Source organism: Dermacentor albipictus, chromosome 2 (genome assembly GCF_038994185.2).
Source record: "Dermacentor albipictus isolate Rhodes 1998 colony chromosome 2, USDA_Dalb.pri_finalv2, whole genome shotgun sequence".
NCBI lineage: Eukaryota > Metazoa > Arthropoda > Arachnida > Ixodida > Ixodidae > Dermacentor > Dermacentor albipictus.
In genome coordinates, this window is record NC_091822.1 from 184,024,369 (window position 1) to 184,049,369 (window position 25,001).

Below are 25,001 nucleotides of genomic sequence, written 5' to 3' on the forward strand. Positions count from 1 at the left end.
AGAAGAAGGCCGTGCAAGCGCTATCGCGCTTTTTGTGACCTACTGGCCTTTGCGAACGTATTTAACTGGAACGCCTTCTCTGTGTGTGTGTCTCCATGTGTGCATGTTTCTTTTTTGGTTTTTTAGCGTTTTCCTCTCTGTCATCTTACTAACCTGTATCGCCCATCCCCAGTGTAGGGTAGCAATCCGGAGACCGATATCTGGTTAACCTCCCTGCCTTTCGTCTTCTTCTCTCTCTCTCTTTCTCTCTATGCAAGCGCCTCTTCTGGCGCAACCAGTCATGAACGCATATCGAGTTTCCCAGCATTTCATCTTGCAGATAGAAAGGCTCGTTATCATGGGATGTGAGGCTGGCGCGGAATGACTACATGCAAGACTCGACACTCCAACGCCGTAATCAAACGGCACTGCGTGGACCCAAAGCACGCGTACTGAGGAAGGAACGCGTTCGCACGAGCTACAATGCTCTGTTTTGTCTCGCAGAGTGGGAAGGGCTAAGGTGTCCACCACTACGCCAGCGCGAAATGCGTCAGATTTAACGACGCGACATTGGAATTGGGTGTAGATAGGAGACAGGTTCAGGGTAAAGTAACTATTCTACATCGATTCTTTTACTTTTCGTGCATCGTCAGTAGCCAGATCGGCGCTTCGCTTACATTATCACGATGATCGGCCGGCTCCGAACGGTGGACGATGAGCAAAGAATCAAAGCGAGCGAACTGAATTCCTACAGTGTACACCAACCCTGATTGGGGATTCCGTAACATGGACTGTACACTCTAAGAAAAATCCCGGGGAAAACGGGAGTAACTGCGCCGTTAGTCCTAAAAAGGGCGCTTTCGTCCCTCAAAGGACTAACTGCATGAATGTGCGTGCCGTGTGCAAATTTCGGAGAGTAAGTGTTTAGTCCCTGCTCGGAAAGTGAGCAATGGGAGGACGAACGGCAACAGTTACTCCCCCGGCACTTCGCTGTTTTCGTCCGTGTCATGGAGCGATGCGGCGAAAATGGTATTGTCTATAAATCGTGAATGGTTCGAAGTTCGTGCATTGTCTATTGAACTACGTGCAAAGCAGCACCTTGCCTCTTCGTGAGAAAATTACGTGAAACTTAAAACTGGAATGTGAAGAGGCATGCCCTTCGTGCGCACCCCATAAGTGAGCGATACACATTAAACGCGCAAGTCATTGATAGACGGCTAGATTTTCTTGGTCAACAGTACCCAAGTTCCTTCCGTTCCAAGGTGGTTGCGAACTGAAGCGATGTGTGTATATCTCAAACGGCACACGCTAAGCGACAGAGAAATTGCCCTTCTTGTCGTCTTCGGTGCCCCGTTTGAGCTCGCTCCACGTATACATGGCGTAGTGCCTCAGTTTAAATCACGCTAAGAATACTAAGTCGCTTATGGTTGCAAGTACACTCAACGTTACACTCTCACTGCATAGCTTGCCCAAAATACGGAGTCACTTTTATATTGCCGCACTTGTGTTCCCATGCTTAACCTTATCTACATATCCCGACTTGTCCACTAAGCGGCGTGGTGAGGAGAAAGAAGAAGACGGCGTTCCGAACGGTCGCTTTTCTCATGTTCTCCGCTTCAAAGGATTTATCGGCCCCTGGCCGAGGTGCTACTCAGGCTTCAGCCAGCAGCAATGACTACCGTGTTGTGTTACCCCGTCTTCCTACCGGTAAGCTGGTTGTGGACTCCGTTTTCCTGCATGCTGACTTAAGAGGTCGACCGTACCGAGCCCAAGACTTCAGAGACGCCCTTCGGACCGTTATTGACCTGAAGGAAATAAGTTCCATCGGACAATTTCAGATGTCGCACGTGTGGATGGTGACGTGCAAATCAGGGATGACAAAATCAAAGCTAGTCGCATGCGGGGAATTATCCGTAAAAGGTAGACGCTGTGTCGTCATTGATCCTGAGCCCACGGAAGGTAAAATGAAGCTTTTGTGGCTTCCTGAGCGTTTGGAAGACGACTACATTCGAGATGCGCTCCAGGCTTACGGGAAAGTCAAGTCTATTTCAGCAGAAAGCTGGAGAGTATCGGAGATGGAACAAATGCGTACGCTAAATCGGGACGTGGTGTTGACTCTTGCCGATGGAGTGAGCGTGGGGGACGTTCCACATCTACTACCTGTTTGTGGAGTGCAGAGTCTCGTATTAATTCCAGGCCGGCCCCCACTTTGTCTGCGCTGTAACAAGGTGGGGCACATTCGTCGAAACTGCAGAACCCCACGTTGTGAAACCTGCCGGCGCTTTGGTCACACAGCTGAAGAATGTGTCGTAACATACGCCGATAAGTTACGACACAGAACAAAGCCTCCGGATGAAAGCTTGCAAGAACACATAATGGACATTACGGAGGTTCTTGACGCGACGGGAGACGTTCCCTCTTCCGCGGAGACCCGCTGTGCCACTAAGGCCCCTCTGCCTGTTGAAGACAGTCACAATGCCATCGCCCGTGAATGCCAACTGCCCACTGCCAACTGCCAACAATGCCAACTGCCCGTGAATAAAGAAAGTAGCGAAGAGAAAGATGACCAACCGAAGCAACAACCCAAAGGAGCACCCGCTACCACGGAGCCAGCTGCTGCCCAGCAAGCGAATGAGGGAGCCGGAAATGACTCATCTGATGCACCCAAGCAACTCGACACGTGCACTGAGCCGGCAGAGGACAGCCGAAGTAACGCGGATACTTCAGTTCCGAAGCGCCGTGCGACCAACAGATCGGAATCAAGCACAGACAGCGAGACGACCAGTACCACAAGAAAAGCACGTCGCCGCAAAACATCGAAACACTCAGGAAAGTGCCGACGATCACGGTCCAGAAGGCCTGGTGGGGTTTCGGAGGGAGCCTCACCGTTGCCCTCTAGGACCGATCACATAGATCATTAGGTCCAAATACTTGGTAGTCACCATGGCCCTGTCCCAGCAACTTCTATTCGCAACCTTGAACGTACGAGGCCTTAGGTCTTTGCAGAAACAGACGCAGCTTCGCCGGCTTTTGTCTAGGAAGCGCCTCGACTTCGTCGCCGTGCAGGAGACGAAGATTGAGAGTGACGACGAGACAGAAAGGGCTTTGCGACCTTTTCTGTCTGAGTATAATGTTTGCGTTTCACACGCTCTTGGTTTATCCGCGGGCTGTTTCCTGTTTCTGAAAAAGAGCCTACTTTATTCAGCTTTTAGTTATCATGTCGACACTGAAGGTCGATATATATGTTGTGATTTTGTGTTGCAGGGTGTGCCATGGCGCATAGTCAACGTCTATGCATTTAATGACGCTGCAAAACGAGCTCTTTTATTTGATACTGTGTCTAGTCTATTGGACTGTGATCGCTGCATTGTTTTAATGGGAGATTTCAATTGTGTATGCGATCCGAACGATCGAAGCGGCCATAACACTCAGCGGGACAGGAGTGGTGAAGTTTTGTCTCACATAATAGAAAATGCAGGGCTCGTTGATATAGGAGTGTCGGGACAGGGAGCTCGCTCTTATACAAGAATTCAAGGTCATTCCTACGCCCGCCTTGATCGGATTTATGTTTCTTCATCACTCCTCTCTCGAGGACTATCCTGCATTACTATCCCCGTTTCATTCTCTGATCATTGTATGGTTATTGCAAACATTGGTGAAAAATTTGTAACTAATTTCCGACCACAGTGGGCACTCTGGAAGCTTAACTCTGAGCTCCTAAATGATCAGGAATTTATTAATCGCGTGCGCATGGCTCTAACCAATTCTCTGTCTAGTGACTTGCCATTATTTGCTGCTTGGGAACTCTTTAAACAAGAGGTTCGTACAGTGGCTATAGAAATTGGATCGGTGAAATCATTCTATAGAAAGTATGAAGAAAAAACGCTTCTTAAGAGCCTATGTAGCCTTTATGAGATTGAATGCGAAATGCCAGGCACTTACATTGTTGACATAGAAAACATTAAATGTGAGTTACAAAAGTATGACGCACTGCGTTACAGAGGTGCGCGAATTCGATCTCGAAACATGCGCGCTCTGCAATCTGAGCAACCAACACGTCAAGCTTTACTTGACGAGCGACGTCACGGTATTTCCAAAGTAATTTCGGAAATATACTGCGAGGGTAGTCTTTTAACAAATACTAATGACATCATTTCTCAGTTCGAAATTTTCTACACTATGTTGTTTAGTGCCCCTCCGAATGATCACGATGCAAAAGTTTTAGAGAGTTTTGTATCTCTTGTAAAACCATTACAGGATGATGACTGTGCAGTCATCAGTGGTAGCCTTACGATTCAAGAAATTGAGCTAGCTATTGATCAGCTGCCTCTGTCGAAAACACCCGGCCCCGATGGACTTTCAAGTGAATTTTACAAAGCTTTCAAATCAATTATCAGCCCCATATTATTGGATATTTTTATTACAAGTTTAGAAGTTGGCGCCCTTCCGCAGTCTTTTTGCAAAACCCACACAGTTTTAATTCCCAAAAGTTCAGATAAAGAGAAACTGCGTTCTGTTGAAGGCTATCGACCAATCACATTGTCAAATGTGGATTACAAAATTTTTGCGAAAGTTCTATCTAATAGATTGCAATTTGCGATGTCAATTCTAATTGGTTCCCATCAGACATGTGGAATCAGGGGCCGATCAATTCAAACCAACATACATATCGCCCGTACCCTTCTTCAATACTGTTATGGTTCCACTGAGCAGCTTGCAATGCTCCAGGTAGACCTTGCTAAAGCTTTTGATCGTGTGAGCCACTCCTATTTATTTTCTCTTTTGGAGCATGTCAATGTTGGCTCCATTGTGCTTAAAGGCGTTAGGCTTTGCTACACCTGTTGTACTACTCGTTTAATTATTAATGGCCAACTCTCCGAACCCATTTCTATTTGCTCATCAGTAAAACAAGGATGCCCGATGTCCCCACTACTATTCGCCCTTTACCTGGAACCGCTATGCTTAAGCGTAATTCAGTCGAGTAACATCCATGGCTTCAATATACTGGGTAATGAAGTTAAAGTCTTAGCTTACGCAGACGATCTAGCGTTCTTCTGCACGGATAAGTCCAGTGTTGAAAAAGTAGTATCGAAAATAGAAGAATTTGGCAGTGTATCAGGAGCGCGAATGAACTCCTCAAAAAGTTTAGGCTTATGGTTTGGCTCATGGTGCTATACACCAGAACAGTTTGCAGGCGTTAAGTGGACTGATGTCCCGCCAAAGTATCTTGGCGTGCCGCTAGACGCATATAAATTAAGCGCACACTATTGGAAAGAACGGGTTTCGGTACTGCAAAGTTACGCCCAGACATTCGTTCCACAACGACTTTCTATTTTTGGGAAAGCCGAAGCCTGCAATAAGTTCTTGGCAACAAAAATTTTCTATGTATTGCAAGTTATCCATTGTGCTAGGCTATACATCCAACGCTTTCACCGTATCTTTGCGACCTTCGTATGGTCTTCAACTTTTGAGCCCATGAGGCGAGACAACATTTTTAGGCCTGTTAGCGAAGGTGGGCTGGGCTTAGTACACCTTTATGTGCGGCAGATAGTGTCTCGTTTCTTCTTTTTTCGCGATACTTCCCATCCTGTAATTCGTTCATACATGCAAGTCACACTTGTTAATGCGTTACCTGATTTAGTTGTTTCTTCAAGTTTTTCTTCGCGCTTATGCTTGTGGGGGTTCATGCAAGAAGTTTACTTGGCGGTTCGTTTCCTGACAGTTCGGTTTTCCACTGAATACTTGTATTCTGTGTCGCGCAAAACGTTGTACAAAGACTTACTATCCATGCTATTCCCTCCTCCACTTTACCGATCAATATACATTAAATTGCCAGGCCACGATGTGCTAAAGCGAGTTCGCAAAATGTATTTATCCCCTTGCTGCAAAACATTCTTTTATAAAGTTCATAGTGAAACCATACCGGTTAAAGCATGGCTACAAAAAAAGGGTATCTTTGTCTCTTCTGTTAACTGTCGCCTTTGTGATGTACCAGAGACAATTGAACATTGTTTTATTAGCTGCACCGACGCCATCCTTTTTTGGGATGTCCTCCAACGGACTTTAAAGAAAGACTTTGAGATTAACGCTCATACTGTGCGATACCTGCTGCCAACCTCTGATAATAGTGCACCTTTCGATATGTTTTTTGTCATGGGAATGCACAGTTTGTGGAAAACGCGAATGATGGACCGCAACGCCGAAACGGTTGTACCTACAAGGGCAAATTTCATCCAAATGACGCTACACCTAAAGCAGGTTTATGATGGACTCGGTGTGCAACCGGACTGGTACCCTATTTTGGTGAGGTGCTTATCCTTGCCACCCTTCTAAAGTGACACGAACGTTTCTACTCACAGTATGAACGCTGCCTCTTCTGTGTGACTTTCATTGTGCCCTCCATTCTCTGACTATGCAGAACTGGTGAACGTCTAGTTGAATGCAACTATAATAAATACCATGAAAGAAAGAAAAAAAAAAAGCGGCGTGGTGAAGTGGTTAGAGTACCTGACTTGTGAGCGCGAGGACGTGAGTTCGAATCCTGCTCTCGGGCACGTTTTTTTTTCAGCTCATTTTTTTTATTAAGGTATAAATGCCTAATTTAATTAATTCCACCTTTGCGGAGCATCGGAACGAATTGCCGTTACTCCCTTGAGGACCATCGGGCAAGGGCAACTGTTAGTCTCCGAAGGAGTAAGCGCATGGGGAGTAACAGTTCATCCCATGTCAGTTCGTCCCCAAAAGGACTAATGGTTGTGGCAGATCAGTTAGTCCCCAAAAGGACTAACCTCCCTACCCCTTTTAGTCCTTTTTTTTTTTAGAGTGTATTAGAAAGCCTCCGGCGGGGTCCATCGTCGTGCAGCGCGCCTAATTCATCTTAACGACGATGCGAAGACGACGATCACTGTGACGATTCCTTGTTGACTACAATGTCGGGCGAGCTTTGTAATCACGCGATAAATAATCGTCGCACATGGATGGCTCTCGCCTTGCCCGCTTCGCTCTCAACTGCGTTATCAGTATTCGTCGCCTTCCCTTCTGGTCGCCCCCTCCTTCTCATCCTGACCGCGCAGGCTAACCCGTCGCTACATCGACGCTATCGACGCTGCCGGTTCACGTGCAATGACCTGGGCCTGTAGCTCGGCCAAAAGCGTATGCTCCTAGCAGGGCTCGGATGACGCGCGGGGCGATCAAGTCCCCGCCGGTGCGTCGATAACGCTGCATTATTGAGTGCGGTGAGGGAAGGGACCCGCGGGCGGTCTCTTGTCTTTCATAATACACGACACCACCGGGGCACCGCCGCCGCGGGGACCGGCCGATCGTTGGGCACGCGAGGCCCCGTGCACGCAAGGCCGGGGCCCCGCCGCTCGTCCCCGTCCGGCGCGGACAGGCAGACAGCGCGCCTTAGTTGCCAGTGTCGCTCAACTTTTAACTATGCATGGCTGCCTGGTGACCAAAGGGGCTGTCACGAACGTGTAGCAGCCCTGGTCGTTGGGCGCCTCCTTCCTGCTGTCGGGGCATGTCGAACGAGGCCCGTCTGCTTTTATATGTAGGGTTAGCTGCTGGAGGCACTCCGCTGATGCCCCCGCGGCACGGCGTTGCCGTCGGGCGAATACGCGAAATGTCCCTGAAATTCCGCGACGTCATTCTGTAGTCTGAGTGCTCGAAAAAAAGATTATTTCGCAGCCGAATACCCGGAAAAGGTTTTACCTCACGTATACGTAACTTGCGTGTTGATGTTATAGTAAACATTTGCTTATGTTCTTAAGTATGTTCCGAGACATGTTCCTAAATCTGTGGGCCGTCGATGAACTCACAGGCATTCACAAACTAGGAAATCACCTACTAGTGGGTGCTCCGTCATCGCTTCAGCCTTTGTTTCAGTTTGACATCCTTCACGGTCCCCGCCAGGTTTCCGAGAGTGGGATTTCCAAATTGGATCCCTCGGAGCGCGCGCTATAGTGCATGAGCCAAGAGACTGCGGGCTGCCTCGAGGTTGACCTTGCTGACAGTGTCCTCGTTTTCACGAACAGGTCCGTCCAAGCTGTCACCGGCAAGGCGGCAGTCGCACGCGTTGCCAGTGAACTTTCCGAGCATGGGCAGGCCATACTCTTCCAGGGCGACGTGCACAACTGTGAGTGATTTCACTTCTCACAGCTGCCGAGCTTCTCTTCAAGAGCACCGAGACCGCACGGGCTGCTATGCTCTGTGACTCGGAGGCAGCCTCATTAAAGCTAAGCTGTTTACCTCTAGAAGCCCTATGCATTCCCCGCATGCGTTCCCAGGGGCCTATACACTGACCGGCTTCCATCCGTATATCACGGTACGTGGACAGGAATGCGTGGGCCGATCCCAGAGATCGTGCAATGCCGGGCCGACCCGCGGCGGAGGTGAAGCAGGCTTCAAGCACTCCGTCAAATTCCAAAAGTTTGTGCAATATGTTGGGTCCAAATATAACCACATAAATTCAACGTTGTAAGAGAAACATTGTATATATATATGTATGTGACGCAGGAGAGATGCAGACGAAGGATATATATATATATATATATATATATATATATATATATATATATATATATATATATATATATATATATATATATATATATATATATATATATATATATATATATATATATATATATATATATATATATATATATATATTAGGACGATATTATCAAGAGAAGAGCCGCCGTGAGAACGACGAAGGTGGTTTGCACCTTGGCGCGGGCGAGTGTCGGCCTGGCTGTCTGGTTCCAGTGTAAATATATCCTATAAATAGCCTCTTTCATCTGTGTCCTTCTACACGTAGCATTCTGGTGGAAGTTAGCGATCCCCGTCCTCACCACGGAACTGCGAAGTGATCGGTACATCGAGCTTGTCACCATACCTCCGGGTGACGAGACCGCCTCTGCAACGGCTTCGGCTTGTCCAACTGCTCCATTCGTCATGGTTGCCCAACATCGCGATCCTGGTGTGTTCTTTGGCCTGGAGGGACAGGACGTTGACGACTAGATCAAGCTATATGAACATGCCAGCGATAATAACAGGTGGGACCCGACGATCATGCTCGCCAATGTCATCTTTTATCTCGGCGGCACCCAACGCGTGTGGCACCAATCGCATGACGATGAGATAACCAGTTGGGAAAGTTTCAAAGAAAAGCTACGGGAACTGTTCAGCGACCCCATTGGCCGCAAGGTTGCCGCGAGAAAGGCTCTTGCGTCTCGTGTTCAGACGTCTACAGAGCCGTACGTTTCATACATCCTCGACGTCTTGGCTTTATGCCGCAAAGCAGACGATGCTATGTCTGAAGCAGATAAAGTGTCACATGTTCTGAAAGGCATTGCCGACGACGCTTTCAATTTGCTTGTTTTCGGCAACGTCTCGACAACCGACGCCATCATTAAAGAATGCCATCGCCTTGAACAAGCTAAGAGCTGCCGTATCACACACCACATCACGTGGCTACCCAACACTGCTTCTACGTCGACATGTGAGGGTCGACCGCGTCAGGCCACCACCTGTGACGATGTCACCCGTATTGTTCGCCGCGAGCTCGAGGCTGCCTGTTCGCCAGCTTTCTCCGCGACGCCTCCCGATCCGCCAGCAACCACGATTGCGATGATTAAGGCCGTAGTCAGACAGGGATTTGAGAACATGGGTCTGAACTCCGTGTGTTCAACGTCTCAACCCAGCGTTCCCCAGTTCTCTACCGGCCCTCCTCGACCCCGGCAGTCCTTTTCTGACATATCTCGCCGCAACCCGTCCGAATGGCGTACCCCTGTTGACAGGCCGATCTGCTTCCACTGCTGTCGCATCGGCCACGTCGTTAGTCACTGCCGCAACCGCGATGGCCACCGCCTCCTCGGACATACGCCGCCACTTATTCCCGCACCTTTGGACCTTCTGTTCCCTATGCCACCCGCCATGAACCCACTGCCGCTGATGCCCCTGCTCCGAACCTTCGCTTCAGCCGCTCGCCCTCACCTCGACGCCATCAATCTCGTTCGCCCCAACCCCGCCGCTTCTCTTCGCTGCCTATCGCCTCCCGGACCCAGCCAGAAAATTAGGCACTGCAGCTTCTGGAGGTGAAGCTGCGTTGTCGACCCTGCCCTCAAATCTTCTGCTCACGTTACCTCTGCCTCTGCTCACGTTAATCCTCTGCTCACGTTAATAACGTATGCAGCCCATGTTTGCAGCCCATGTATGCAGCCTAAACAGATTCGCTAGTAATCCGTCCCCGTACGAATGTTGCGGCCCCACGAATTTTTCTGCCTCCCTAGTACAAACCGCTTGGTGTGGCCAAGAAGCGCGATGTCTTGCGGTGAATCAGGGCACGGATACCACGCACGCTTCGGAGCTTCTAGAACAACGACGCCGCTGACGCACTTGTCAAAGGCGCACATCAAAGCGTGGTTTGGGAAGGTGGGAACCCAGAAGGAAAGACACAACCGACGCAGCGCACGTCTTTCTGTCCTCCGTGTCTACCGCGCCGTGCTCGTTTTGCCTTAGTTGCGAGTTCAGTGGCTGTCCTGTTGCTCTTCTCCGCTTCGTGGTTCGTTTTCGCGCTGCTTTCATCCAGATACGCCACCTCGTGTGTGATTCATCGTTCCAATAGACTATTCATTTTTTTGCCTAAGAGCCTCTAGCTACCTCGTCCACAGAGACTCGAGCTCTAGCGCTTACACTATGTAGACATTCCGGCGCAGCCGTATGCAGCGCTATAGGGCTGCGCGGCGTGTGTAAACGCCGCTCGTCGGTGGGAGGAGAAAAACCCACGGCAGGGGCGTCGAGACCAACGTGGTGCCATGCATAATGCAGAACGCACTGAAGGACGCCGCCTGGCTCAAAATTTAATGCCCCCCTCTTGGCAGATAGAGACAAACGACCGTGTATCGCACCGCAGCTGGCTTGCCTCGCCGCTTGACTCGGCCCCGGTTTTCTCTCGTTTTCTCTCCCTCTATTGGATGTCTTGTCATCTCTCCTCTCGACCTTTTTATCTGCCCGCAACCCCGCTTCAAGCCTTCACTTTGTTGGGGTCTGCTGATCTCTGTGCTGCTCGAAACACACACAGTCGACGTCCCTGCTTGTTGAAAAGTATATTCGTATCTATAAATTTTTACAGGTGCAAAGTAAGACATGGGCCAAGAACAGACACGGACAGGCGCACAATCGCAACTCATTTTTACTTTTCCCGCTGCTTCGCCGCATATACCCTCAAGCACGCGAACAAGAACATAGGACATAAACGAATGAGTTTACGTGAGAGTGAAATACCAAACTCTAATCACATCCTATCAGCAAGAAACCAAACTTGTTCTCGTAAAGAGACAACGACGGAACGCTGATACACTAGTCTTCAAATTTTCTTGTACACATAGCCTCCGCTAGTTCCCAGGCCAACGTATCTGTACTTTCCCGCAGTATGCATGGTATGAACGTGTTTACCAGAAAGGATTTACACGTGCACACCTTGCACTAATAATACGGCAAATGTCAGCCTGTCCCATTTCGGATAGATAATACGTGCTCTCGCAAGCGATCATTTATACAACGGCCAGTTCGGTCGATGTATACCTTGCCGCATCTTCATTCTTACTTAATCTCACTCGTTATGTTCTTGTGCGCATGCTTGAGGGTATATGAAGCGAAGCATCGGGAAAAATAAAAATCAGTTGCGAGTGTGAGCCTGACCGTATCTATTACTTGTCCGTTTCTTATCTTGCACCTAAAACCATGTCTATCCATCTACCAACTAGCCCGACAGCAGACCTTACTAATCTATGCGTGTCACGTATTTCTGTGCCGCATATGCGAGCTAAGCAGAACAGGGACCCTGTACATATAGCTTAAATAAATATTCATTTTTCTCCCGCTATTTTATCCTCCTGTTCCACTACCTTTTCTGTTATTTTCTCTGCATGAATTTCACTAACCGTACGCCGCATACACGCTATGCTGGCCGTCGTTCAGGTATCAGCAGCCTCAGACACATGTGCAGTGAGCAGAAATATTCTCCTTCGGTTTTCTTATTTTTTATTTTCTTTCTTTTTAAGTAAACAACAACTAATTACTTTTTCAATGTTTAAGCTGCCTTGTACGTGTTGAACGCATACGTAAATTACGAATGGTTCGTCCTAAAAAAATAATATATTAAAGAGCTTAGGTGTTTTCTTGAGTATAAGTGTTCGTGCTAAAACAAAAGCAAGAAAGAAACGCGCCACTGTTTCTTAGCAATGATTATGTGGCGCTCTGCGTAGCACAGTATCATGTGGTGCATTCCCGACACCAGGGAAGCGTCTACATATTGGGCAGAATGTGAAAGCGCACTTGCAGCGAGCTTTAGTGTCACATTAAAGAAACTTGGGCATTCTAAATTACTGCGGAACCCTCCATTGCCCTCATACCCTATGAGGTGTGTGGTAGATGAACTTTAAGTCCCATGAACTGGTGAGTGCACAATAAGGAGTGTGGGAGCCAGAAATTAATAAAATCAGAGAAACAGAAAACAGCGATGTTCTGACAGGAAACGAACCCACAACCTTCCCAGGGCAAGTACAGTGCGCTGTGGACATTCTAAGCGCATTGAGGGCCCGTAGTGAATTTTTGCCACAAAAGCGACTGAAGTTATCGTCGCGCAAATGTACGTATACACTCACGGCAGTACGAGGTGCGACCAAGCCCCGGCGGCTCAGGACAATAAGCAGAAAAGCGACGGACTTGATTTTTCGCGCGAGAACTCATGACAGGACTATTCACTGATTTACGTCACGCTTAACCTAACCTAACTTTGCCCGACCCAAGCTTTAGTACTTCGATTGTCTATTTATCTAATTAGCCCCGCACTAAATTTTACCCCTTGTGTCGGTAATTTTTCAACGCACCTGGCGACGACAATGCTAATGAGCAACTTGAGACAAGTCGACAGCAATGCTCGTGTATGTATATATTTATTCAATAGCGCGCCAGGCAGAGCAAATTAAATCACATCTCCATCTCGAAAAAGAGTAGTGCAACTAGAATATAATAGCCGCGGCGATCGGGTTAACTTGCAGCTTCGGTTGGCGTTAACATATACTGACGCATGGAGGAAAACAGGCGGGCACACCATCTCTTGTACGCATGCGCCGAGTCGTGTTCGGATGTAGAGCAAGGTACGCAGAACGGACGGAACACTGGAGGAAAGGAGCGGGGCGCTGTACCGTCTAGCTTTCACAACCATAATGCGTTTAGTAGTCGAACACGGGCGTTCGACCGGCCCGACTCGTCGCCGTCTATTCATAGGCCGGTACACACAGTGCAGCCGCTTTGACGACATCTCCGTGCCGCGCCGTGTGTGTGTGCTGTGTTCCCCTCGCCGTATATTAGAGGCCTCTCGCTGCCGCTTTCATTGGCGTGCATGCAAATGCAATTAGCGCGATGGACGCTTTTCACGAGCAGACATGCGCCCGGAAGCCGGTAATTCGTGTCGACGGGCGCGCAGCGCGCGCACTGTGAGGCACCTCTGGGAGCGAAAATTTCGCTTTACGTCGGCTCCTTGGGTGAAGTACAGGCAGGGACCGTTTCAGAAGGCCTCGCCGAAGGGCAATGGCGAGTGCCGGGTTCTGTTTACCGCTTCCCCGCTGCCCTGCCGCGCGAAATGTCTCTCTCTGATCGCTACTGGCGGGCTGTTTTAGGTGAGCTTGGGAAGCGGAAATAGATTTAGGAGATGACAAAACGGAAACACTTTGTCACTGCGAAGTATAAAGGGCCAAAGACAGAGCGTACTGATCAGCATACGGTAGCTCTCAGGATAGCGAGAGAAAAAGTACTGCGTGTTCACTGGGCTCGATAGTAGCTGAACGCTCGATTGCTTAAATACTTGCATGGTGCGTGGGAAGAAGGTGCTTCTGGCTTCCCCCAGATAAATAGGATATCAACAGTAAAGAAAGATGATATTCTTTCCTGTCAGATTTATGCTCACTTAACGTCAGCCGTCGCTTGTTATCAGATATTGGAAACGAAAAGACGAGCGCCACATTGTCCGTTCCAAGAATATGTACAACAGTACGTATACAAAAACTTCCCCGACGATTACAATGCTCCCTAACGCAAAATTTGAGCGCAGCTGTTTAGGCCTTTTCAATTCGCGATATGGTGAGGCAAAGAATTTGAATCTGAATGACAGGGTCCACTCTGCGGCGGCTCTGAGCCTCAGCTCGGGTAGCTCGTTGAGCAGCAGGCGAAGCACTTCCCCCGGGCGTGTCGTTTATTGTACAGGAAGAAATCGGGAACGCGTGGGCCGCACAAAGCGCATTCTCCAGCGGCGGCGTTGCCGGCGAAGTAGCGCATGTCTAGTGCTTTCGAAGACCACGCCAGCGCTTGGTATCGGTGGGCGCGCTCGCCACGTTGCCTAGCAATGACGTCACCGGCATGAAGCATGTCCCGTGCGGCACTCCGCTCTCTTCGCCACCCTTACGCCGTACTCATCCTCCTCCGCATTCCTCCTCATGCTTCCGCTGCACCCTCCTCTTCCGCTTTCCTCCTAGCTCTCCCTTCACTATCGCCGCGTTTCATTCTCCGCTGCGCTCCACGTTCGCTCTATTTTGTCATCTGTCGGTGCGCTCGTTCATTCTGCCCGTTACGCCGACGCCGACGCTCAACGCAGGAACGGGCGCCTAAGAGGTGCGTTCTGTAAAAGGTAGGCAAAGATTACAAACAATATTATATGTATGTGTGTATATACACACACATAAGGTGTAAACGATATTAATGCACTTGCTCGTTTTCATATGTACATAGTCACCAACATCCCTGGTCTGCTTCTTCGCGCATAGGCTGGCGCGTTTCCTTTTGGTATAAAAGCCCTTGGTAGCTCGCTCCACCTCCGTCTTATAAGTGGCGGAGGTGCTGTATATATGCTGACTTTAAGGAGAAACTAGGAGGGAACAAAAGGAGGAGGAGAGGAAAAGTATGGAGGTCAACCAGAATGCACGTCCGCAACCTTACGCAGGGGCAGCCCTACGCTTCTAAGCTACGCTACACATATGGGACACTAAGAGCGCACATTCGACACATTTAACGGATACTATACCACCATTTAGCCGATTTGCTTGCACTCTAAAAACTAAGAGAGTGCCGGGCACTCCCTTTGAGGGAGTAGCGGCTTGTCCCATATTTCACTCTCTTTTCGAGAGTAGATCGACCCTCTTTGAGAGAGAGTAGGTCAACTCCTGTTGACAGAGTTTTGTTACTCCGCCGCAAGGGATTGCTAGTACTCTTCTGCAGAGTGATAATACTCTTCCCACAGGGAGTGCTAGTACTCTTCCGCAGAGTGGTAATACTCTCACCGTAGGGGTAATGGCACTCCACCAGACCGAGTACTTCTACTCCCCCAAACAGAGTGCAACTACTCTTCCCAATACCCTCTTAGCGAAGTCCTGGCCACGCATGCAGGCAGGAAATCAGATCAAATTAGGGTTCGCTGATACACCGTTCTCTAGGCGGCTCCTCAGACTCAGTGGCCCAATTCCAAGCGGCCTTCAGAATAGGCGTGACCAATGTTATGCAGGATTTTAAAGTCATTTTTCCTGGCTATTTGCTGCCTACCATGAGTCGTGACGGCTCGTAATCGGCCTATGCGTATGTGTCCCGAACGCCACTGCGGAGAAAAAAAAGCTAATTCACATTTAATCCGCAAATATTTTCGCATATTTCACAATCAGGAGACACATAATCTAATTAGAACACAATAGTCGACGGAATCACACACTTATGGAGAACCACATTGCTCTATACATCACGTGGATTCGAACCCACGTACACTCGCATCTATACAATTCAAAGCACACATCCTAACCATTATACCACAAAGCCACCACGCTCAGTCGTGTTGTTTTAGAGCTTATATACATAACAAATGTATTTGAGGAATCGGCTGCGGTGGTTGGAGTTTCTCTGCAGTGTGCTGTGCTGTTGTGTACTGGAATACGTTTGCGTTTGCATCATTTCCATTCCTTGCTACGACTAACGGAGGAATACAACGTAGACGACGACGTGAGAACTATTCACGGCTTGTCGTCACCCCAGGAAAATAACAAATGTGCCGTTCAGCTCACGATCGAGTGCTTTTCCAGTCCATGCATTATATGTTCTCCGAAATTACGCGGGTACAAAGTATCGTGCCAACCATCCACGTATGTGAATTTAAGTCGCGCGTATACTGGTGAGCATTTCTGTTTATTTTTTCCGCCAGTTCCATTCGTATGTGGTCAACTGCGATGCCAGTACCAGGCATTTCGACGTGCCTCACGCTGCCGTGTAGGCGTTCTTTTCAGGTGCATTAGTTTAGAGTTTGGTTCAGTCCGCTGTGAGCTGTTGTCCTGCATTAGCAGCGGATCGTTAGCGTTTTGAAGAGCACGCATTCCAGCATTTGGAGACTGCTTATGCCGATAGCCGCGTCACATGCATTGGCACGCATGTTTAAATGAGTAATGTGTCCACTTGTTACGCGTGCACTGCTCGTATCCTGTGGCAGTGCTCGTTCTAAAAGCTTCGAAGACCATCTACATTCATACGTGTGTTCAATATATATGCACAGGATAGACTTGCCGGCTAGTTGGTTGAGCATTTTAGAAGAAACAGCGCAACACAAGGACGACGCAAAAACATGGACAACACCACGAAGCGCTGGTGTGGTCGATGCTTTTTTTCGTCCTGGTGTTAGCGCTGTTTCTTCTTCCACGATACACGCACACCACAGGTACGCGAAAGTTTAGGAGTATAGGGCGTTAACTTTGTTTTCCCCGTTTCCTCTCAGTGTCAATGGCACAATGCGTTGCCCGAAATAGCGCACGCTTACCCCCATATTCAGAAATGCATCATAACTTGAAGCCCATGCTTGACTTGATCTAAATGACGCAAGTCGTGAACGCACCAAAAGAAAGGCAGTGAGCGTCTGGGGGACGTTCGCACCAGGCGTCGTTTATATAAAGTCAAGCATGGGCTTTGTAATAATATACATTTCTGAATACGGGGGTTAGTCATCTACTTCTCACAGAAAATGTCGAAGAAACGCCCACCAAAACCAGGCACATTCGTAAACCTAACTAGGCAATACGAAGCTCCATAGAAAAAGAGTGGTATTAAAAGCTTTCAGTATTTTTCTTTACTCCAAAATGGTTGCGCTCTCGTGGTTTCAATGTACAGAGATGATGCAGCGTTAGCTAAAAAGCATGAATTTCCGAACTCCATGCCAAAATAAGCTTGTAAAATTATTTAGGTGCTAGAAACCAGGGTTTGTAGCGATCCTTGAAAACCCTTTATTTCTAAAATGCCATTTTCAAGGCATTGAAAAGCCTGGAATTTTTAGAAGTACTGGAAAGTCCTTAAATTTGTACACTTGGCTAGACATAGCAGACATTGCCAAGTGTTTTTTTTTTTCCCTTCTGTGACATTCTTCGCATGTCACAGAGAATTGTCTGTGGAGGTAATAGAAGGAAAGCGACATCCTTAAAGTTCAAATTACAAAGGAGCTGCAGATACCAGTTTTAGGCACATGGAACCGGCGACAAATGTACTTGGAGGAGCAGAAGCAGGAAGCTCAACGGTTGAGGCATTCAAAGAAAAGCTGTGATGAGTAAATTGAGAGCTACAGACACAATAAAAGATCACCTTTCTCCGGTGCTGTGTTGTTCCGCGATCTTGAGCGCGCGCGCGCGCGGTGGAGAACTCCGAGTGAAAAAGTAGAGCGCTCGCTACGCGTTCCTTTGAACTGCGGCGGCCTGTTCTCTTAGAAGCAAAACGATGTGTTCTTTGCTCAGCGTGCATGAATGATACATTGCCATGTTCGGGGCCAGCCACCTACAGTTGAAGCAGAAGATCACGCTACGTTTTGTTCTCTATTGCCGCAAGAGTAGAACTACTCTCTCTCTCTGAAGGGGGAGAGTGAAAAGCACATTTCACTCTCTCCTTGGTGAGAGAGTGAACAATGCATTTCACTCTCCTCGACATTTTGCGAGAGTAAAACGACGCTTTGAAGAGTGAACCGGCCGCTTCACTCCTGCGATACCCTTCCTAGTTTTTAGAGTGTGGGCTAAAACCACAATATATATTCCGTGGTATTGTGACCAGACACCATGACCCGATACCATCTGGATTCAAGCCTGCGAAACGCCCAACACCGACATTGTGGTGTCTCCGGCAAATTCACATGTGCCTCTTAGTTCCTGGGATTGCTAAGGAGGCAGACTTGTCACCGCTAATCCTGAAGCACTTGTCTCTGCTTCTTCTAAATAAGTCTTACCACCAATTCTAACAGCTCTACCGGTGTAGTGCTAGCTCCATCGGACGCCGTCTCTTTCTCACAAAACCACGTCAACAGCAGCAGAAGCTGCGACTCTTCAAGGTGCACTCAATTACGTACTCCAGCAGCCACCAGATCGTTGGGCCGTTTTCTGCGATTTGAAAGCAGCCCTACGAACTCTGCAGTTTGCCCTACGTCATGGGTTACACGAGCAGCTAGTGTACAAAATAAAGCACGCCCATGATCATGCCCTTGAGACATTACACGACATTGTATTTCACTGGTTGCCGAGCCACTGCCTAATTATCGGCAATGACAGCGTAGATGAAGCTGCGCGTTCGGCTTATCAGGAACATCAGCGTGTGCCTACACCCTCCCAATAACGGATGTTTCACGGCAACTTCAGTCAGTTGCTCGCCACATCACACTTCTGCCATGGAATTCACCAGGTTTCACCAACTCCTGCTTGCAGTCTCTCGACTTTAACTGGCGACTTCACCTGCCACCTGGCCTCTCGCTCCGCAAAACTATACTGTGTCGCGTGTGGTTGGGCGTCACATTTAGAAATGCTTCTTCATTCCCAATAGGGATGTCCAACGGAGATTAGATAGATAGATAGATAGATAGATAGATAGATAGATAGATAGATAGATAGATAGATAGATAGATAGATAGATAGATAGATAGATAGATAGATAGATAGATAGATAGATAGATAGATAGATAGATAGATAGATAGATAGATAGATAGATAGATAGATAGATAGATAGATAGATAGATAGATAGATAGATAGATAGATAGATAGATAGATAGATAGATAGATAGATAGATAGATAGATAGATAGATAGATAGATAGATAGATAGATAGATAGATAGATAGATAGATAGATAGATAGATAGATAGATAGATCAAATGATAAATGAAAGGTAGGGAGGTGAACCCGGACTGACATGGTTATATTGCGCTCAGTTTTACACAGACGATATTAAGTGAAAGACGGGACGTGGACGGACGTAGCGCAAACTACCAACTGTTTAATACTGTTAAAGAACGCGCTTATATACAAGGAGATATGGCGCGGGGGGGGGGGTATAAAAAGATATGACAAGGTGACGACATGTCATCATAGTTCGGGTCAGGCATGCATCGTTCACACACACCCGTTCGCCCTGGTAAACTCGACGTCAGCTTCGATAAGCGCGATGGACGGAGTGGTTACGCCATCTCTTTTTCTTTAGCTATCGCAAGCGCCTCCCATATTTCTCGCTCCGTTTTTGTTTTTGATGTGCTAATGACTGTGGTGCTTTCTAGTAGCGGAGAGCATTTGCATTGTTTGCAATGTGCAGCCAAGCTGCTAGGTGCTGTCAGAAGCTGGCAGGTGTATTTGTGCTCCCGTAACCTATCATTTAGGCAACGTCCAGTTTGCCCGATGTATACTTTCCCGCAATCTAGTGGGATTTGGTAAACAACTGAAGAAGCACATTCCACGTACTTTTTCACGTGCTTAGTCTGACATACCGTAGCACTAGGAGTGGCCTCTTTGGATCCTGCGTTCACCCTCTTGCACATGCCTTTTAGTTATTGTGGGGCGGAAAACAGAACTTGAACATAATAACGTTGGGCTGTCTTATTTATTTTATGTGACAAGCCATGGATGTAAGGCAACACCATGCGTTTTTTCAATTTTTGGTTTTCCTGTGTTTTCTGCCTTTTCCTGTTGGTTCTGATTTCGGGCAACAGGTTTTCACAGATTTGCACCACCATGCTGTTCGGGTACCCACTGTTTCTTAAGCGGCTTACTTGCAAATTTATGCTCTCCCTCACAGCATGGCGGCATGATTTTTCAATTGCTTGACTGATACAAGCCTTGGCGATGCCTCTTTTTATGATTTTAGAATGGCAAGAGTCATACCTCAGGATTTTTTTTTCTCCTCTAGTTTTGTAGCACCAGCAGATGTGGGAGCCTCTGAGCCTAATGTTTATGTCAAGGTACTGCAATCGACCTTCGGTATCTTCAGGTACCGAAGAGGCCAATCCTAGTGCCAATCCTAGTGCCAAAGAGGTCCATCCTAGTGCTATGGTCTGTCAGACTAAGCACGTGAAAAAGTACGTGGAATGTGTTACTTCAATTGTTTACCAAATCCCACTATATTGCGGGGAAGTATACATCGGGCAAACTGGACGTTGTCTAAATGATAGGTTTCGGGAGCACAAATACACGAGCCAGCTTCTGACAGCACCTAGCAACTTGGCTGCACATTGCAAACAATGCAAATTCTCTCCGCTACTAGAAGGCACCACAGTCATTGGCACATCAAAAACAAAAACGGAGCGAGAAATTTGGGAGGCGCTTGCGAAAGCTAAAGAAAAAGAGATGTGCGTAAGCACTGTTGCGTACTACAGGGTAGCGTATCGAACTGCTGCCGAGTAGTAGCGGCGCCTGCCTATCGAAGCTCGACCGACGTTACTTATTGGGTAGCGTGGCGTTGTCGGTGGGCTGCAGGCATCCGGTAGACCATGGCGACCAAGCAAGGGCGAGACGATTTCCTAGTGTGAAACTTGCAGGGTTTATTGAAAGGTAGACGAAAGAAAATGAGAAGAGCATGAAGTGATTAAAAGTACATTTCGGAGCCCCTTAAATAGGCTCTCTACAATTGTGGGCGGGATCTTGCATCCGTCGATGTCACGTGACAGGCACAGAAAGAGGTCCCCTCCTCCTCTGGCTATACCGAACCTGCTGAAGGAAGAAGTCGTCCCGACAGACAGACAGACATACAGACAGCGTGTGCATGCACGGACGCATACATTAAATTCGAAGGGCAGGGAGCTGATTTCTAGTATAGTGAAAATGAACGTCCTGCTCGGCACCCGGTGTTGTGGCACAATGCTTAAGGCAAAACGGGTACCGTCGACACTGTACGGGAATTGTGGTGCCGCGAGGGAAGTGACGCAGTTACTATCGATTCCGTCAGTGAAGGCAAAGAGTAAGTCTCCCTTTCGGAGACCGACGAAGCCAGGCACGTATACCTTCGGATTTTCACCGTATACCTTTCCCTTATAGTTCAAGAATAAAGCTACACTCCCACAGTGGGAAGAAGACAATGTTGTCGACGTTTTTAAGACTATACGCAATGAGGCCTACCGAGCTGGCGCTAAAGATGGTGAAGTCAGAGCACGAGCGTCTCAGGAGACTTCCAGTAGTGGTGAATGAAAAGAGCCGGTACTTAACAAGAACTTACCAACGCATCCCAAAGCGCACCGATATGCTAATGGAATGGCGAATTACATTTAATGGATTCCTCGATTTACTTTGTTTTCTTTCATTTGGTCACTCACTACGTGTCAGTGCGTTTTCGGCCAATCTCCCAGAATCCATGGGTATGTCCCACTACGTATACGATTCCTACGTAAATTATAAAGATATAATGTCGGCTCACAAACATCTCTAAACACACCGATCTGTTAATATAACTGTTAATTGTATTTCATGTATCCTTTATTTTTCTTTGATTTAGCCATTCGGTAGGTGCCGCAGGAGGAGGCCTCCGTTCTCGCACAATCCTCCATAATGCGCGTGTCCTATACTGTGACGAAATAGGTACAGAATCCGGCATACGAAAACCTGAATAACTAAACGCTGTTTTAATTATTAGTACTTATTAAGCTACTCTTTCGTACGTCGGCACCGCCGTGCATTCTTGGAGCCCCTGCGACTGCGGGCACTGAGTTGCCGCTAATATCGAATGCAACTGTAACTTTACGAGAAGATTTCCACGTTCCAGGTCAAAAGCGGGCGCGTGCACGCCATCAATGACGCAGCGTCGCTCCACCCATACCGCCGGTATACGTGAGACGCGGTGATGCGGGCTTATTTCGAGATTGGTTCTTCCGACGCAGCCATATCTGGTCGCGCTAAGCCGGGTTCGTCAGTCCGCCACGCTATAAAGCCCCCTCCGATATACAGTACCTTCCCGTTCTCCATCATGTACGAGGACCTCCTTTCCCTGGCGGCGCTTTAATAACGGGCAGATCGTGTGCCCGCACGTTTCGAGCGCACGCCCGTATACCTGCGATGCACGGACGGCCGTCGTGCGAGAGTGTGTGTGTGTGTACACGTTTATACACGGCGGACACGAACGCGTGCGTGTGCGACCGTGATCAGCCCTGGGGGCTGGCTGGCGGGCACCACGCCCTTTTGAAGAGATTCGCGGCGTCTCGAACGCCGATTGCACCGCACGGACATGTGGACGGCACGTGGGCCCGATTTCGAGACGTCATTAGCGCGGCGACAGCGACGCCGACTGTGCTGCGGACAGTCGTTATAACGTCTGCGTGCGAATTGTGTGCGGCAATGAATAGGTGCGTATAGTACAGATGTGTCGATGCGTGTCACCGTACAGCGTTGCTGTATCGAAACCCGCATGTGTCGTGCGAGAACGTGCGAGCTTGAGCCAACGGGACTTGGCGTTCAAACATGCAAGAGCCTATCTATAGAGGAAGCTAATGATTAGAGGCTCTAGAATATCTCCCGAGCGGCATCGACTACTTAAGATCGGAAAAGAAAGAACACGATGGGGAAAGAATGAAAACGAGGAAAGGGCGTGACGCAAAGGAAAGAAAATAATTTGCGAAGCATTCTTCGGGGACCCGTAATCGCGAAAGAATGGAATGAGCGATTTGGTGAACTAATGAATTTAGTTTTGCAAAAACAGTACAATCGAGCGGAAGGAATTTTTATGAATTTGGGAGAGTGCAGTGTATACAACTTACAAGCCAATCGAGAATGTCGCGTTTCTCACGCGTACGTGGTGTAAATTTGGCTATGAGCTGTATAACCCGAAGCTTATCTGACCGTATATAGTGTTGCTAGATGGTGGGAACGGGCTCGGCCAAATTGCGTGCACTCTCAGCACCTACACCGCAGTGTGTGTGTTTGTATTGGTTGGTCCCGGACGAATGCAGTAGTCGCCGCGCATTATGGCAAACCGACACAAACCCTGAGAGCCCGAGCTCGAATGGCCTTTAGATCACGAAGATTTGTCCTGGTTGTGTTCGATGAAGTTTATCAGGGACCTATGTGGCAAACCACAGCTTCGCATAGTCAGGTTGGCGGCATGTGTGGCACCACTTATGACAGGTAGTGCAGTGCGGGGCGATCCCCAAGAGTTGGGGTAGATCTGCGAGGCCAGCTAGGTGAGGACAGAAGGTGCTACACGTTGCGCTGAAGGCTGGCCTACGGTCCGGACGCCCTATATTTAAATATACGCATATAAAGGGCCATAGGCCAGCAGGTTGTTATTTTCCAATGTGTTTTAAACCTTCGAGGAATTACTTGTTTGTTCGCTTCTTCAACTAACAGAGCTAGAGGAGCGAAGGTACAACGGCACGAGCGTTATCTTTTCGTACCCATTTTCTTTTCCCCAGTACAAGGTAGCCAACCGGAGATATCCTCTGGTTCACTTCTTTCTCTTTACTATTATATATATCTCTCTTTTTTCCTCCAGAATTCGGCCTAACAAATCACTTTCACTTAGGCTTGGGGGTTACGTTAAGTTAGCCGCGACTTGTTGGTTGAATTTGACAACGTCTCAAGCATTAGCAGGCTAAATTAAACGGTGAGCAACATTGCAGCCCTGCGTGTAGGCAAGCCTCAAAGGTCGACTGAAAATTAAGCAAAGAAGCTAAGGAGAGAATAAATAAAGAATAACGCGCCGAAGACAAAAAACAACATGTCAGACAACTTTATCCAGCATCGAAGACGTCTTTCCCGCACGCCATCCACGCGAGCGTCGAGTGTTACTACGAGTGCAGCAACCAAGGCGGAATCGCACCTACACCGACCAACCCCGGTGGCGAGCAAGGACGTCCGACGCCATTGTGGTAAGTAGCGTGAGCAGTCTTCATTTGGCGGCGCGAGACCCGTGCTCTCGTTCTGTTTCGCGAACACGCATCCGCGTCTGGCTGTGTACCGCGACTCAAAAGCGTGCAACGTCGTGAACGCTGCGGAGTGTTCGGCGGCCAGTAATTGTATAGAGGGCAGAAGATACAGTGCCGCGTCTTGTGGCTCGACACCATTTTGGAGCACAGTGGAGAAATTTGAGCATGAGACAAGGCTGCGTCAATACATGTACTATTTCTGCTTTCCTCACTCTTCTTTTGTTTTATGTAAGGGTGATGAAGGCAAGGTAGACATTAGCAATACATAAAATCACGCGCCGCGTACTAACCAAACAAGTGGTATCGACATATCATGCAATCAAACTACAAACCGCGTACCATACATTGTCTTCTGCTCATCATTCTTTCAAGTGAGACGACGTCGCCTTCTCACGTCTGCTCGTCGGCAGACGACGCAAGCGCTGGCGCTCGTGCCAGTACAGGATACAGTGAGGCACAACGAGTGGTCGAGCACTGGCGTGCTCGCTTTCCCGATTGGCCGAAACCATAGCCTTTGCAGTGCTGCACGGATTTACTCGTTAACGTGCCAGACCCTTCGAATGCGTGCGCGAGTGCGACTGCGATCGCCTGCAAGCGCACCGTTTCCGAAAAAGCGCCTAGCTGTGAGGGCAGCAGAGAGAGCGTCACGCGAGAGGCACCGCTTTGGTGCCGAGTCCTGAGCGCAGTGAGTCTAGGGCCAGCGCCTGGCAGTACACTTAACGCCCACCGCCTTTCAAGCAGCGAGCATTACCACCTCCCGTTCCGAGCGCACGCCCTGCCTGGGTTCCT

General features: G+C 48.4%; 1 pseudogene; it reads right to left on the minus strand.

Moving 5' to 3' along the window:
* Positions 1 to 8,315: 8,315 nt before the first annotated feature.
* Positions 8,316 to 8,434, minus strand: LOC135920572 (U2 spliceosomal RNA; annotated as a pseudogene).
* Positions 8,435 to 25,001: the final 16,567 nt, after the last annotated feature.